Consider the following 13,579-nt stretch of genomic DNA (forward strand, 5'->3'; position numbering starts at 1 on the left):
GACCGCAACAAAGCCGGCAGCCCGCAGATCTTTTACACGCACCAATACTACATTTCCCACAATGCAACGGTGACGCACCGAGCAGTAGGCTGCTTCATTTCAATATTTATTGGCACAGCAGTCGTCAGCATCACAGTAAAATTAACTTTCAGATACCCATCAAAAATGGCAAAACGGAAGGTGGACACTGAGAACCGGGGTTTCAAACAAGGTGGGAGTCGGAGTATATGTTCACGGAGGTAGCTGGAAAACCTGTGTGTCTTCTGTGTGGAGAAAGTGTGGCGGTACTGAAAAGTATAATCTGGAGACGACATTATGAAACGAAACACGCTGACAAAAACAAGAATATGGACATGGAACAAAGGCTACAAAAGGCAGAGGAATTAAAACGAGGCCTCAAATCTCGACAGGCTCTGTTCAAAAAAGCCAAATCACAAGGCCAGGCTGCTGTCAAGGCCAGTTTTATTTTGGCAGAAGAGATCGCTAAATCAGCCCGGCCATTTACGGAGGGGGATTTCATCAAAAACTGCATGATTAAAGTTTGTGACGAAGTTTGCCCAGAAAAAGGCAACTCTTTTTAAATGTGAGTCTGAGCAGAAACACCATTGCCGAGAGAGTAGACCAGTTGTCCATCAATCTAAAAGAGCAGCTTGTGAAAAAGGGAAAAGATTTCATTGCATATTCCTTGGCTGTGGATGAGAGCACCGACATTTGACATTGCCCAGTTGTCAATTTTCATCCATGAGTGGACTCCAGCCTAAGCGTGACAGAGGAGTTTTTGGCTTTACGTCCTATGCATGGCACAACTACGGGGCATGATTTGTATGAAGAGGTGTCAAGATGTGTAAATGAGATGGAGCTGCCTTTGGGAAAAACCGTGGGTTTGACAACCCACGGAGCACCTGCGATGTGTGGACACAGGAGCGGACTGGTGGCGAAGATACGGGAAAAGATGCAAGAGGAAAACGCGACAGGTGAGCTGACAGCTTATCATTGTATCATACACCAGGAAGCGCAGCGGTAAAGCCTTGAAAATGGAGCATGTAATGAGCATCATCACGCGCACAGTTAACTTTATCAGAGCCAAAGGTTTGAATCACCGCCAGTTCAAGGCATTTCTGACGGAGTTAGAAACGGAGCATGGTGATTTGCCTTATCACACAGAGGTGCGATGGCTAAGCCAGGGAAAGGTGCTTCAAAGATGTTTCGAGCTTCGTGAGGAGATTTGTCTGTTCTTGGACAGCAAAGGGAAAGACATAACACAACTCCGAGACGAAATGTTTCTGTGTGAAATGGCTTTTCTGTGTGACATTACGAGTCATCTGAATGCAATGAACTTGCAGCTGCAGGGTGGGATCATGTCATCTCTGATATGTACAGTACAGTGAAGGCATTTAAAACCAAACTGACTCTGTGGGAGACGCAGATGCGGAAAGAAAATTTGAGCCACTTTCCCAGCTGCCAGACCATGAAAGAGAAGCTCTCTACCAGTGCGTTCCTGAGCGCACAGTTGGCTGATAAAATAGGTATGCTTGCCGCTGACTTTCGACGCCGATTTGCTGACTTTGAAGCACAAAAAGCAGGTTGGAACTGCTCGGTAACCCATTTGCTGTTGACGTGGAAAGCTCACCACCAAACCTCCAAATGGAGTTGATTGACCTCCAATGCAATGATGCACTGAGGGCAAAATATGCGGCAGTGGGTGCTGCGGAGTTCGCCCGTTCCTCCCGACACAATGCCCCAGCTGCGCATCCAGGCTGCTCAAACGTTGTCTATGTTTGGCAGCACATACCTGTGTGAACAACTTTTTTTCTTTGATGAACCTGAACAAAACATCACACAGAAGTCGACTTACTGCTGAACACCTCCACTCCAATTCTGAGGGGATTTCCTCAGCTCAGAGCCTTACCCCGAACATTGATGATGGAAAAGATGGGACACCACCAAGTATCACCCTCAACCTCAAACAAGTGAACATTACTGTGCAATCACATATTTAGAGTTTTTACTCAGTTCAAGTTTAAAAGTTAAAGTTTAATATTTGTTTTCATGCATGTTACTTCTCCTTAAACAAAGTGTTGTTTTTTTTTTTTTTTTTTTTTTGATTAATAGATTTATTGTATTTCAATCCAATTATATTTTAAAAATATTTCAGTTGAGTGGATGATAGAAAATTATTTATTATTGTTTTTTTCTTTAGTAAATTTAGCCCACTTTTTGCTAAAATAGAAAATATAGGCTACTGATGGTGCCTTGAATACCCCGGTTTCTTTCATTTAATGTTCATGTTATGGGGATTTTTATATAAAGGAAATTTGTCTTTTGTGTCTGTTGAAAATTAAAGATTACTGACAGAGCCATAAAGAAAATATTGCTTTATTTATCTGATCATATTGGAATATATTTGTTAGGTTTTCAGTAGGTTCAATTAGGTTCACTAGACTATATGCGTCATTTAAAAATTTTTCAATGAACATTCGAACAGTCGGCCCTCGCTTGTAGCTAAATTTTTATTTGGCCCTCCGTCCATTTGACTTTGACACCCCTGGTCTAGAACAAACACACTGGTACCGGGCTCACGTCTGTCTAGGGCAAACACACTGGTACCGGGCTCACGTCTGTCTAGGACAGACACACTGGATCTCATTGAATGTTACTGTTCCATGATCTGTTAGAATACTGTTATGAACTGTTGACATGATGAAGAACCTGTTGGGCTCATGCCTATCCTCTCCTTTAGGGGTTTTGTGAAGGAGGCGGAGGACATCGGGCGAGCCGGCGCATGAACAGCCTGACTCTGAACCGTCACACAGAGATCCTGGAGATCTTAGAGATCCCTCAGCTGATGGACACCTGCGTCCGGAATGGTTACTACGAGGAGGCTCTGGAGCTGGCAGCGTACGTCAAGAGACTGGAGAAGAAGCACTCGTCTCTACCTGTCATCCAGGTATTAATGCTACCAACTACCACTTCCTGTTTACACAGCCGGGAGGTACAGATCGTACCACTTCCTGTTTACACAGCCGGGAGTTACAGATTGTACCACTTCCTGCTTACACAGCTAGAGTTACAGATCGTACCACCTCCTGTTTACACAGCCGGAGTTACAGATTGTACCACTTCCTGCTTACACAGCTAGGAGTTACAGATCGTACCACTTCCTGTTTACACAGCTAGGAGTTACAGATCGCACCACTTCCTTATTATATTCATTTTGTCAACACACAGTCTGACAAACTGTGGTAGATCTAGAAATACCTCATCTGTAACAGAGTGTGATTCCCTGACCTCTACTGTAACAGAGTGTGATTCCCTGACCTCTACTGTAACAGAGTGTGATTCCCTGACCTCTACTGTAACAGAGTGTGATTCCCCTGACCTCTACTGTAACAGAGTGTGATTCCCTGACCTCTACTGTAACAGAGTGTGATTCCCTGACCTCTACTGTAACAGGAGTGTGATTCCCTGACCTCTACTGTAACAGAGTGTGATTCCCTGACCTCTACTGTAACAGAGTGTGATTCCCTGACCTCTGCTGTAACAGAGTGTGATTCCCTGACCTCTGCTGGAACAGAGTGTGATTCCCTGACCTCTGCTGGAACAGAGTGTGATTCCCTGACCTCTGCTGGAACAGAGTGTGATTCCCTGACCTCTGCTGGAACAGAGTGTGATTCCCTGACCTCTGCTGGAACAGAGTGTGATTCCCCTGACCTCTGCTGGAACAGAGTGTGATTCCCTGACCTCTGCTGGAACAGAGTGTGATTCCCTGACCTCTGCTGGAACAGAGTGTGATTCCCTGACCTCTGCTGGAACAGAGTGTGATTCCCCTGACCTCTGCTGGAACAGAGTGTGATTCCCTGACCTCTGCTGGAACAGAGTGTGATTCCCTGACCTCTGCTGGAACAGAGTGTGATTCCCTGACCTCTGCTGGAACAGAGTGTGATTCCCTGACCTCTGCTGGAACAGAGTGTGATTCCCTGACCTCTGCTGGAACAGAGTGTGATTCCCTGACCTCTGCTGGAACAGAGTGTGATTCCCTGACCTCTGCTGGAACAGAGTGTGATTCCCTGACCTCTGCTGGAACAGAGTGTGATTCCCTGACCTGCTGGAACAGAGTGTGATTCCCTGACCTCTGCTGGAACAGAGTGCTTGATTCCCTGACCTCTGCTGGAACAGAGTGTGATTCCCCTGACCTCTGCTGGAACAGAGTGTGATTCCCCTGACCTCTGCTGGAACAGAGTGTGATTCCCTGACCTCTGCTGGAACAGAGTGTGATTCCCTGACCTCTGCTGGAACAGAGTGTGATTCCCTGACCTCTGCTGGAACAGAGTGTGATTCCCTGACCTCTGCTGGAACAGAGTGTGATTCCCTGACCTGGACTGTAACAGAGTGTGATTCCTGACCTGGACTGTAACAGAGTGTGATTCCCTGACCTCTACTGTAACAGAGTGTGATTCCCTGACCTGGACTGTAACAGAGTGTGATTCCCTGACCTGGACTGTAACAGGTGTGATTCCCTGACCTGGACTGTAACAGAGTGTGATTCCCTGACCTCTACTGTAACGTGGTCTGTCTCTCTTCTTCAGGGCATCGTCCACGAGGTGCGTCAGTCGGCTCAGCTCATGCTGAACCAGCTGTTGCAACAGCTTCGTAGCAACTCCCAGCTTCCTGTGTGCCTGCGTGTGATTGGCTACCTGAGGATGGACGTGTTCACGGAGCGGAGCTACGGGTGAAGTTCCTGCAGGCGCGGGGCAGCTGGCTCCATTCCATCCTGTCCACTGTCCCTGATGAGGACCCTTACTGCCACATCACCAAGACCATCGAGGCCTGTCGTGTGTGTAGCCTGACCCCGGTTATCTAGCAGTGGATGAAGGACCCAGGAAACAGGCCTTTAATTCTCTGACACTTGTCTTCCTCTGTTCCAGGTACATCTGTTTGACATCATCACCCAGTACAGAGCCATCTTCTCTGACGAGGACCCCTGCTGGCTCCCGGTGACACAGTGCTTTATTTCATTTAAGGCTGAATTATTTGATACCATTTACATACATATGAAGATTAAACACAACGAGAACGATCTGAAGATGTGTTTATTATGTCCATATGTGTTCTGGAAAAGCCCAGTCAGTACTGTGGGTTTGGTACAGACAGGTCAATAGTCCAACTGAAGTGTGAGGTCACTGGCTGGGCAGCCTTGTGATGTACGGTGTTGAACGAGGGGGCAGCCTTGTGATGTACGGTGTTGAACGAGGGGGCAGCCTTGTGATGTACGGTGTTGAACGAGGGGGCAGCCTTGTGATGTACGGTGTTGAACGAGGGGCAGCCGCGATGCGCGGTGTTGAACGAGGGGGCAGCCTTGTGATGTGCGGTGTTGAAGGAGGGGGCAGCCTTGTGATGTACGGTGTTGAAGGAGGGGGCAGCCTTGTGATGTACGGTGTTGAAGTAGGGGGCAGCCTTGTGATGTACGGTGTTGAAGGAGGGGGCAGCCTTGTGATGTACGGTGTTGAACGAGGGGCAGCCTTGTGATGCACGGTGTTGAACGAGGGGCAGCCTTGTGATGTACGGTGTTGAACGAGGGGGCAGCCTTGTGATGTACGGTGTTGAACGCAGGGGACAGCCTGTGATGTACGGTGTTGAACGAGGGGCAGCCTTGTGATGTACGGTGGTGAACGAGGGGCAGCCTTGTGATGTACGGTGTTGAACGAGGGGGCAGCCTTGTGATGTACGGTGTTGAACGAGGGGGCAGCCTTGTGATGTACGGTGGTGAACGAGGGGGCAGCCTTGTGATGTACGGTGTTGAACGAGGGGGCAGCCTTGTGATGTACGGTGTTGAACGATGGGGCAGCCTTGTGATGTACGGTGTTGAACGAGGGCAGCCTTGTGATGTAAGGTGTTGAACGAGGGCAGCCTTGTGATGTACGGTGTTGAACGAGGGGGCAGCCTTGGTGATATGCGGTGGTGAAGGAGGGGCAGCCTTGTGATGTACGGTGTTGAGCGAGGGGCAGCCTGTGATGTATGGTGTTGAACGAGGGGGCAGCCTTTGTGATGTACGGTGTTGAACGAGGGCAGCCTTGTGATGTACGGTGTACGGTGTTGAAGGAGGGGGCAGCCTTGTGATGTATGGTGTTGAAGGAGGGGGCAGCCTTGTGATGTACGGTGTTGAAGGAGGGGGCATGGATGTACGGTGTTGAACGAGGGGGGCAGCCTTGTGATGTACGGTGTTGAACGAGGGGGCAGCCTTGTGATGTACGGTGTTGAACGAGGGGGCAGCCTTGTGATGTACGGTGTTGAACGAGGGGGCTTGTGATGTATGGTGTTGAACGAGGGGGCAGCCTTGTGATGTACGGTGTTGAACGAGGGGGCAGCTTGTGATGTACGGTGGTGAACGAGGGGGCAGCCTTGTGATGTACGGTGTTGAACGAGGGGCAGCCTTGTGATGTACGGTGTTGAGCGAGGGGGCAGCCTTGTGATGTATGGTGGTGAACGAGGGGGCAGCCTTGTGATGTACGGTGTTGAACGAGGGGGCAGCCTTGTGATGTACGGTGTTGAACGATGGGGCAGCCTTGTGATGTACGGTGTTGAACGAGGGGGCAGCCTTGTGATGTAAGGTGTTGAACGAGGGGGCAGCCTTGTGATGTACGGTGTTGAACGAGGGGGCAGCCTTGTGATGTACGGTGTTGAACGAGGGGGCAGCCTTGTGATGTATGGTGTTGAACGAGGGGGCAGCCTTGTGATGTACGGTGTTGAAGGAGGGGGCAGCCTTGTGATGTATGGTGTTGAACGAGGGGGCAGCCTTGTGATGTACGGTGTTGAACGAGGGGGCAGCCTTGTGATGTACGGTGGTGAACGAGGGGGCAGCCTTGTGATGTATGGTGTTGAACGAGGGGGCAGCCTTGTGATGTATGGTGCTGAACGAGGGGGCAGCCTTGGATGTTTGGTTTGAACGAGGGGGCAGCCTTGTGATTTACGGTGTTGTCTGTGTTGAAAGGTGTTCACGGCCAGGCGGTGAACGAGGCGGCCATCTTCCACGGCTGGGTGGTGCAGCAGGTGTCTGAGTTCCTGGTGACCCTGGACCGAGACCTCCAGAGGGGGTGGGCGGACGCCTGGACTCCTGCTGGGACAGTGCATGTATTTCGGCCTGTCCTTCAGCCGCGTTGGGGCAGACTTCCGCGGCCAGCTGGCCCCGATGTTCCAGCGCGTGGCGGCCGATACCTTCCGTAAAGCTGTAGAGGAAGCCATAGACAGGTTCCAGGAGGACATGAACCTGTACACTCTGATCTCTCCCTCGATGCTGGGTGGGGGCTCCATGCCAGGTACCCTCCAGCCCCCAGTACCCAGCCAGGTACCCTCCAGCCCCCCATGGCTCTGCTGGACTTCCCCCTCTGGCCTGCTTCCTCAACAACGTCCCTGACGGCCTTCAACGACCTCAGGCTCTGTTGTCCCTCGGTCTGGCCCAGCAGGTGACCAAGTACCTGGAGGATGCCCTGGTAAAGGTAACGAACGCCTGTCTGTCTCTGCTACAGTTTCCATAATGACATGTCTAGGCTGTCCCATGCTCTCTAGACGCGGTAGACGGGGACGCTCTCTAGACGCGGTAGACGGGACGCTCGCTCTCTCTCTAGACGCGGTAGACGGGACGCTCTCTCTAGACGCGGTAGACGGGACGCTCTCTCTAGACGCGGCAGACGGGACGCTCTCTCTAGACGCGTAGACGGGACGCTTCTCTAGACGCTGTAGACGGGACGCTCTCTAGACGCGGTAGACGGACGCCTTCTAGACGCGTAGACGGACGCTCTCTCTAGACGCTGTAGACAGGGACGCTCTCTCTAGACGCGTAGACGGGACGCTCTCTCTAGACGCGGTAGACGGACGCTCTCTCTAGACGCAGTAGACGGACGCTCTCTAGACGCGGTAGACGGACGCTCTCTAGACGCTGCGGACAGCGGACGCTCTCTAGACGGGTGGAACTTCTCTAGACGCGGTAGACAGGACGCTCTCTCTAGACGCGGTAGACGGGACGCAGCTCTCTAGACGCGTAGGACGCTCTCTCTAGACGGACGCTTCTAGACGGTAGACGGGACGCTCTCTAGACGGTAGACAGGACGCTCTCTAGACGGGACGCTCTTCTAGACGGTAGACGGGACGCGCTTCTAGACGCGGTAGACAGGGACGCTCTCTCTAGACGAGCGACTCTTCTAGACGTGTAGACGGACGCTTTCTAGACGGGACGCTAGACGGTAGATGGGACGCTCTCTAGACGCGTAGACGGACGCTCTCTAGACGCGGTAGACGGGACGCTCTCTCTAGACGCTGGTAGACGGGACGCTCTCTAGACGCTGGGTAGACGGGACGCTCTAGACGCGGTAAGACGGGACGCTCTCTAGACGCGGTAGACGGGACGCTCTCTCTAGACGCGGTGGACGGGACGCTCTCTAGACGCGGTAGACGGGACGCTCTCTAGACGCGGTAGACGGGACGCTCTCTAGACGGGACGCGCTCTCTCTAGACGCGGTAGACGGGACGCTCTCTAGACGCGGTAGACGGACGCTCTCTAGACGCGTAGACGGGACGCTCTCTAGACGCGGTAGACGGGACGCTCTCTCTAGACGCGGTAGACGGGACGCTCTCTAGACGCGGTAGACGGGACGCTCTCTAGACGCGGTAGACGGACGCTCTCTCTAGACGCGGTAGACGGACGCTCCTCTAGACGCGGTAGACGGACGCTTTCTAGACGCGGTAGACGGACGCTCTCTAGACGTTGTAGACGGGACGCTCTCTCTAGACGGACGCTCTCTAGACGCGGTAGACGGACGCTCTCTAGACGCGGTAGACGGACGCTCTCTTTCTAGACGGACGCTCTCTCTAGACGCGGTAGACGGACGCTCTCTCTAGACGCGGTAGACGGACGCTCTTTCTAGACGCGGTAGACGGACGCTCTCTAGACGCGGTAGACGGGACGCTCTTCTAGACGCGGTAGACGGGACGCGCTTCTAGACGCGGTAGACGGACGCTCTCTAGAGTAGACGGGACGCTTTCTAGACTGTAGACGGGACGCTTCTCTAGACGCGGTAGACGGGCGCTCTCTCTAGACGCTGTAGACGGGACGCTCTCTAGACGCGGTAGACGGGCGCTTTCTAGACGCGGTAGACGGGCGCTTTCAGACGCGGTAGACGGGCGCTCTCTCTAGACGCTGTAGACGGACGCCTCTAGACGCGGTAGACGGACGCTCCTCTAGACGCTGTAGACGTGGGACGCTCCCTCTAGACGCGGTAGACGGACGCCTCTAGACGCTGTAGACGGACGCTCTCTAGACGCGGTAGACGGACGCTTCTAGACGCGGTAGACGGGACGCTTTCTAGACGCGTAGACGGACGCTCTTCTCTAGACGGGACGCTCTCTAGACGCGGTAGACGGACGCTCTCTAGACGCGGTAGACGGGACGCTCTCTAGACGCGGTAGACGGCGCTCTCTCTAGACGCGGTAGACGGACGCTCTTCTGAGACGCGGTAGACGGGACGCTTTCTAGACGCGGTAGACGGACGCTCTCTCTAAGACGCGGTAGACGGACGCTCTCTAGACGCGGTAGACGGGACGCTCTCTAGACGCGGTAGACGGACGCTCTCTCTAGACGCGGTAGACGGGACGCTCTCTAGACGCAGTAGACGGACGCTCTCTCTAGACGCGACGGACGCTCTCTCTAGACATTGTAGCAGGGACGCTCTCTCTAGACGCTGGACGGGAGGACGTTTCTCAGACGCAGTAGATGGACGCTTCTAGACGCGGTAGGACGGGACGCTCTCTATAGACGCGCGGATGGAGAAGGGCGCTCTCTCTAGACGCGGTAGACGGACGCTCTCTCTAGACGCGTAGACGGGACGCTCTCTCAGACGCGACGGACGCTTTCTCAGACGCGTAGACGGACGCTCTTCTAGACGCGGTAGACGGACGCTCTTCTCTAGACGCAGTAGACGGACGCTTCTGACGCTGTACGGACGCCTTCTAGACGCGGTAGACGGGACGCTCTTCTAGACGCGGGTAGACGGGACGCTTTCAGACGCGGTAGACGGACGCTCTCTCTAGACGCGGTAGACGGGACGCTTTCTAGACGCGGTAGACGGACGCTCTCTAGACGCGGTAGACAGGACGCCTCTAGACGCGGTAGACGGGACGCTCTCTAGACGTAGACGGGACGCTCTCTAGACGCGGTGAACGCTCTTCTAGACGCGGTAGACGGACGCCTTTCTCTAGACGCGTAGACGGGACGCTCTAGACGCGGTAGACGGACGCTCTCTCTAGACGGGACGCTCTCTCTAGACGCGGTAGACGGGACGCTCTCTAGACGCTGTAGACAGGACGCTCTCTCTAGACGGGACGACGGACTCTCTAGACGCGGTAGACGGGACGCTCTTCTAGACGCGGTAGACGGGACGCTCTCTAGACGCGGTAGACGGGACGCTCTCTAGACGCGGTAGACGGACGCTCTCTCTAGACGCTCTCTAGACGCTGTAGACGGACGCTCTCTCGTAGACGGCGCTCTCTAGACGCGGTGTAGACGGACGCTCTCTCTAGACGCGGTAGACGGGACGCTCTCTCTAGACGCGGTAGACGGGACGCTCTCTAGACGCGGTAGACGGGACGCTCTCTCTAGACGGAGACGGGACGTTCTCTCTAGACGGACGCTTCTAGACGCGGTAGACGGGACGCTCTCTCTAGACGCGGTAGACGGGACGCTCTCTCAGACGCGGTAGACGGGACGCTCTCTAGACGCGGTAGACGGACGCTCTTCTAGACGCGGTAGACGGACGCTCTCTAGACGCGTAGACGGGACGCTCTCTAGACGCGGTAGACGGACGCTTCTAGACGCGGTAGACGGGACGCTCTCTCTAGACGCGGTAGACGGACTGTATGCTCTCTAGACGCGGTAGACGGGACGCTCTCTGACGCGGTAGACGGACGCTCTCTAGACGCGGTAGACGGACGCTCTCTAGACGCGTAGACGGGCGCTCTCTCTAGACGCGGTAGACGGGACGCTCTCTCTAGACGCGGGGTAGACGGGATGCTCTCTCTAGCGCGGTAGGCGGGATCTCTCTAGACGCGGTAGACGGGACGCTCTCTCTAGACGCGGTAGACGGACGCTCTCTCAGACGGTAGACTGTATGCTCTCTCTGGAAACGGTAGACGGGGGGCGCGGGATGCTCTCTCTAGACGCGGTAGACGGGACGCTCTCTCTAGACGCGGTAGACGGGACGCTCTCTAGACGCGGTAGACGGGGACGCTCTCTCTAGACGCGGTAGACGGGACGCTCTCTAGACGCGGTAGACGGACGCTCTCTAGACGCGGTAGACGGGATGCTCTCTCTGGAAGACGCGGTAGACGGGACGCTCTCTCTAGACGCGGTAGACGGGACGCTCTTCTAGACGCGGTAGACGGACGCGCTCTCTAGACGCGGTAGACGGGACGCTCTCTAGACGCGGTAGACGGGACGCTCTCTCTAGACGCGGTAGACGGACGCTCGGTAGACGGGATGCTCTAGACGGGACGCTCTCTCTAGACGCTGTAGACGGGACGCGCTCTCTAGACGCGGTAGACGGGACGCTCTCTAGACGCGGTAGACGGGACGCTCTCTCTCTAGACGCGGAACGGACTTCTTATGCTCTCTAGACGCGGTAGACGGGACGCTCTCTCTAGACGCGGTAGACGGACGCTCTCTAGACGCGTTAGACGGCGCTCTCTAGACGACGAACTCTCTAGACGCGGTAGACGGACGCTCTTCTAGACGCGGTAGACGGGACGCTCTTCTAGACGGTAGACGGACGCCTCTCTAGACGCGGTAGACGGGACGCTCTCTCTAGACGCGGTAGACGGGACGCTCTCTAGACGCGGTAGACGGACGCTTTCTAGACGCGGTAGACGGGACGCTCTCTAGACGCGGTAGACGGGACGCTCTCTAGACGCGGTAGACGGGCGCTCTCTAGACGCGGTAGACGGGACGCTTCTAGACGCGGTAGACGGGACGCTCTCTAGACGCGGTAGACGGGACGCTCTCTCTAGACGCGGTAGACGGGACGCTCTCTCTAGACGCGTAGACGGGGCGCTCTCTCTAGACGCGGTAGACGGGACGCTCTCTCTAGACGCGGTAGACGGGACGCTCTCTCTAGACGCGGTAGACGGACGCTCTCTAGACGCGGTAGACGGGACGCTCTCTCTAGACGCGGTAGACGGGACGCTCTCTAGACGCGGTAGACGCGCTCTCTCTAGACGCGGTAGACGGGACGCTCTCTCTAGACGCGGTAGACGGGACGCTCTCAGACGGTAGACGGGACGCTCTCTCTAGACGCGGTAGACGGGGATCTTCTAGACGCGGTAGACGGGGCGCTCTCTCTAGACGCGGTAGACGGGGCGCTCTCTCTAGACGCGGTAGACGGGCGCTCTCTCTAGACGCGGTAGACGGGATGCTCTCTCTAGACGGTAGACGGGGCGCTCTCTCTAGACGCGTAGACGGGATGCTCTCTCTAGACGCGGTAGACGGGCGCGCTCTCTAGACGCGGGTGGGCTTCTCTAGACGCGGACGCGCTCTCTAGACGCGGTAGACGGGATGCTCTTCTAGACGCGGTAGACGGGCGCTCTCTCTAGACGCGGTAGACGGGATGCTCTCTCTAGACGCGGTAGACGGGCGCTCTCTAGACGCGGTAGACGGGCGCTCTCTCTAGACGCGGTAGACGGGCGCTCTCTAGACGCGGTAGACGGGGCGCTCTCTAGACGCGGTAGGGATGCTCTCTCGCGGTAGACGGGGCGCTCTCTAGACGCGGTAGACGGCGCTCTCTAGACGCGGTAGACGGGCGCTCTCTCTAGACGCGGTAGACGGGCGCTTCTCTAGACGCGGTAGACGGGCGCTCTCTAGACGCGGTAGACGGACGCTCTCTCTAGACGCGGTAGACGGGCGCTCTCTCTAGACGCGGTAGACGGGCGCTCTCTAGACGCGGCTCTCTCTAGACGGGGCGACGCTCTCTAGACGCGGTAGACGGACGCTCTCTAGACGCGGTAGACGGGCGCTCTCTCTCTAGACGCGGTAGACGGGACGCGCTCTCTAGACGCAGTAGACGGGCGCTCTCTCTAGACGCGGTAGACGGACGCTCTCTCTAGGCGCGGGATGCTCTCTAGACGCGGTAGACGGGATGCTCTCTCTAGACGCTGTAGACGGGACGCTCTCTCTAGACGCGGTAGCCACTGTGTCGGTGACCATGGTAGAAGTTACCTGATTGGATCAGGTCACACTCTCTCAGACTCAAGACTCTTGTTGAACCGATTTCCTCTCTCCTCCCCCAGGTCACCAAGTTGATCGTGGCGTTCCCACCGGGCTGAAGAGACGGCCTTCAGCGCCCGAGAGAAGGAGCTGTTTGTCCAAGTTCTGCTGTTCCTTTGCTGCTGCTCCTTTCCTCAACCGTTGGACCTGGTTCCGTTCCCCCAGCACCGTCTGTCATACAGGTACTCTGTCCCCCCCGCACAGCTCTCTGTCATACTGGGTAAATACTCTGTCCCCCCCCCAGCACAGCTCTCTGTCATACTGGGTAAATACTCT

The 13,579-nt window shown here is 55.3% G+C and overlaps 1 pseudogene; it reads left to right on the plus strand.

The window, feature by feature from the left end:
- The first annotated feature begins 2,720 nt into the window (after positions 1-2,720).
- Positions 2,721-13,523, plus strand: LOC135537325 (conserved oligomeric Golgi complex subunit 8-like; annotated as a pseudogene).
- The last annotated feature ends 56 nt before the right edge of the window (positions 13,524-13,579 follow it).

Source organism: Oncorhynchus masou, unplaced genomic scaffold (genome assembly GCF_036934945.1).
Source record: "Oncorhynchus masou masou isolate Uvic2021 unplaced genomic scaffold, UVic_Omas_1.1 unplaced_scaffold_7506, whole genome shotgun sequence".
Classification (NCBI taxonomy): Eukaryota; Metazoa; Chordata; class Actinopteri; order Salmoniformes; family Salmonidae; genus Oncorhynchus; species Oncorhynchus masou.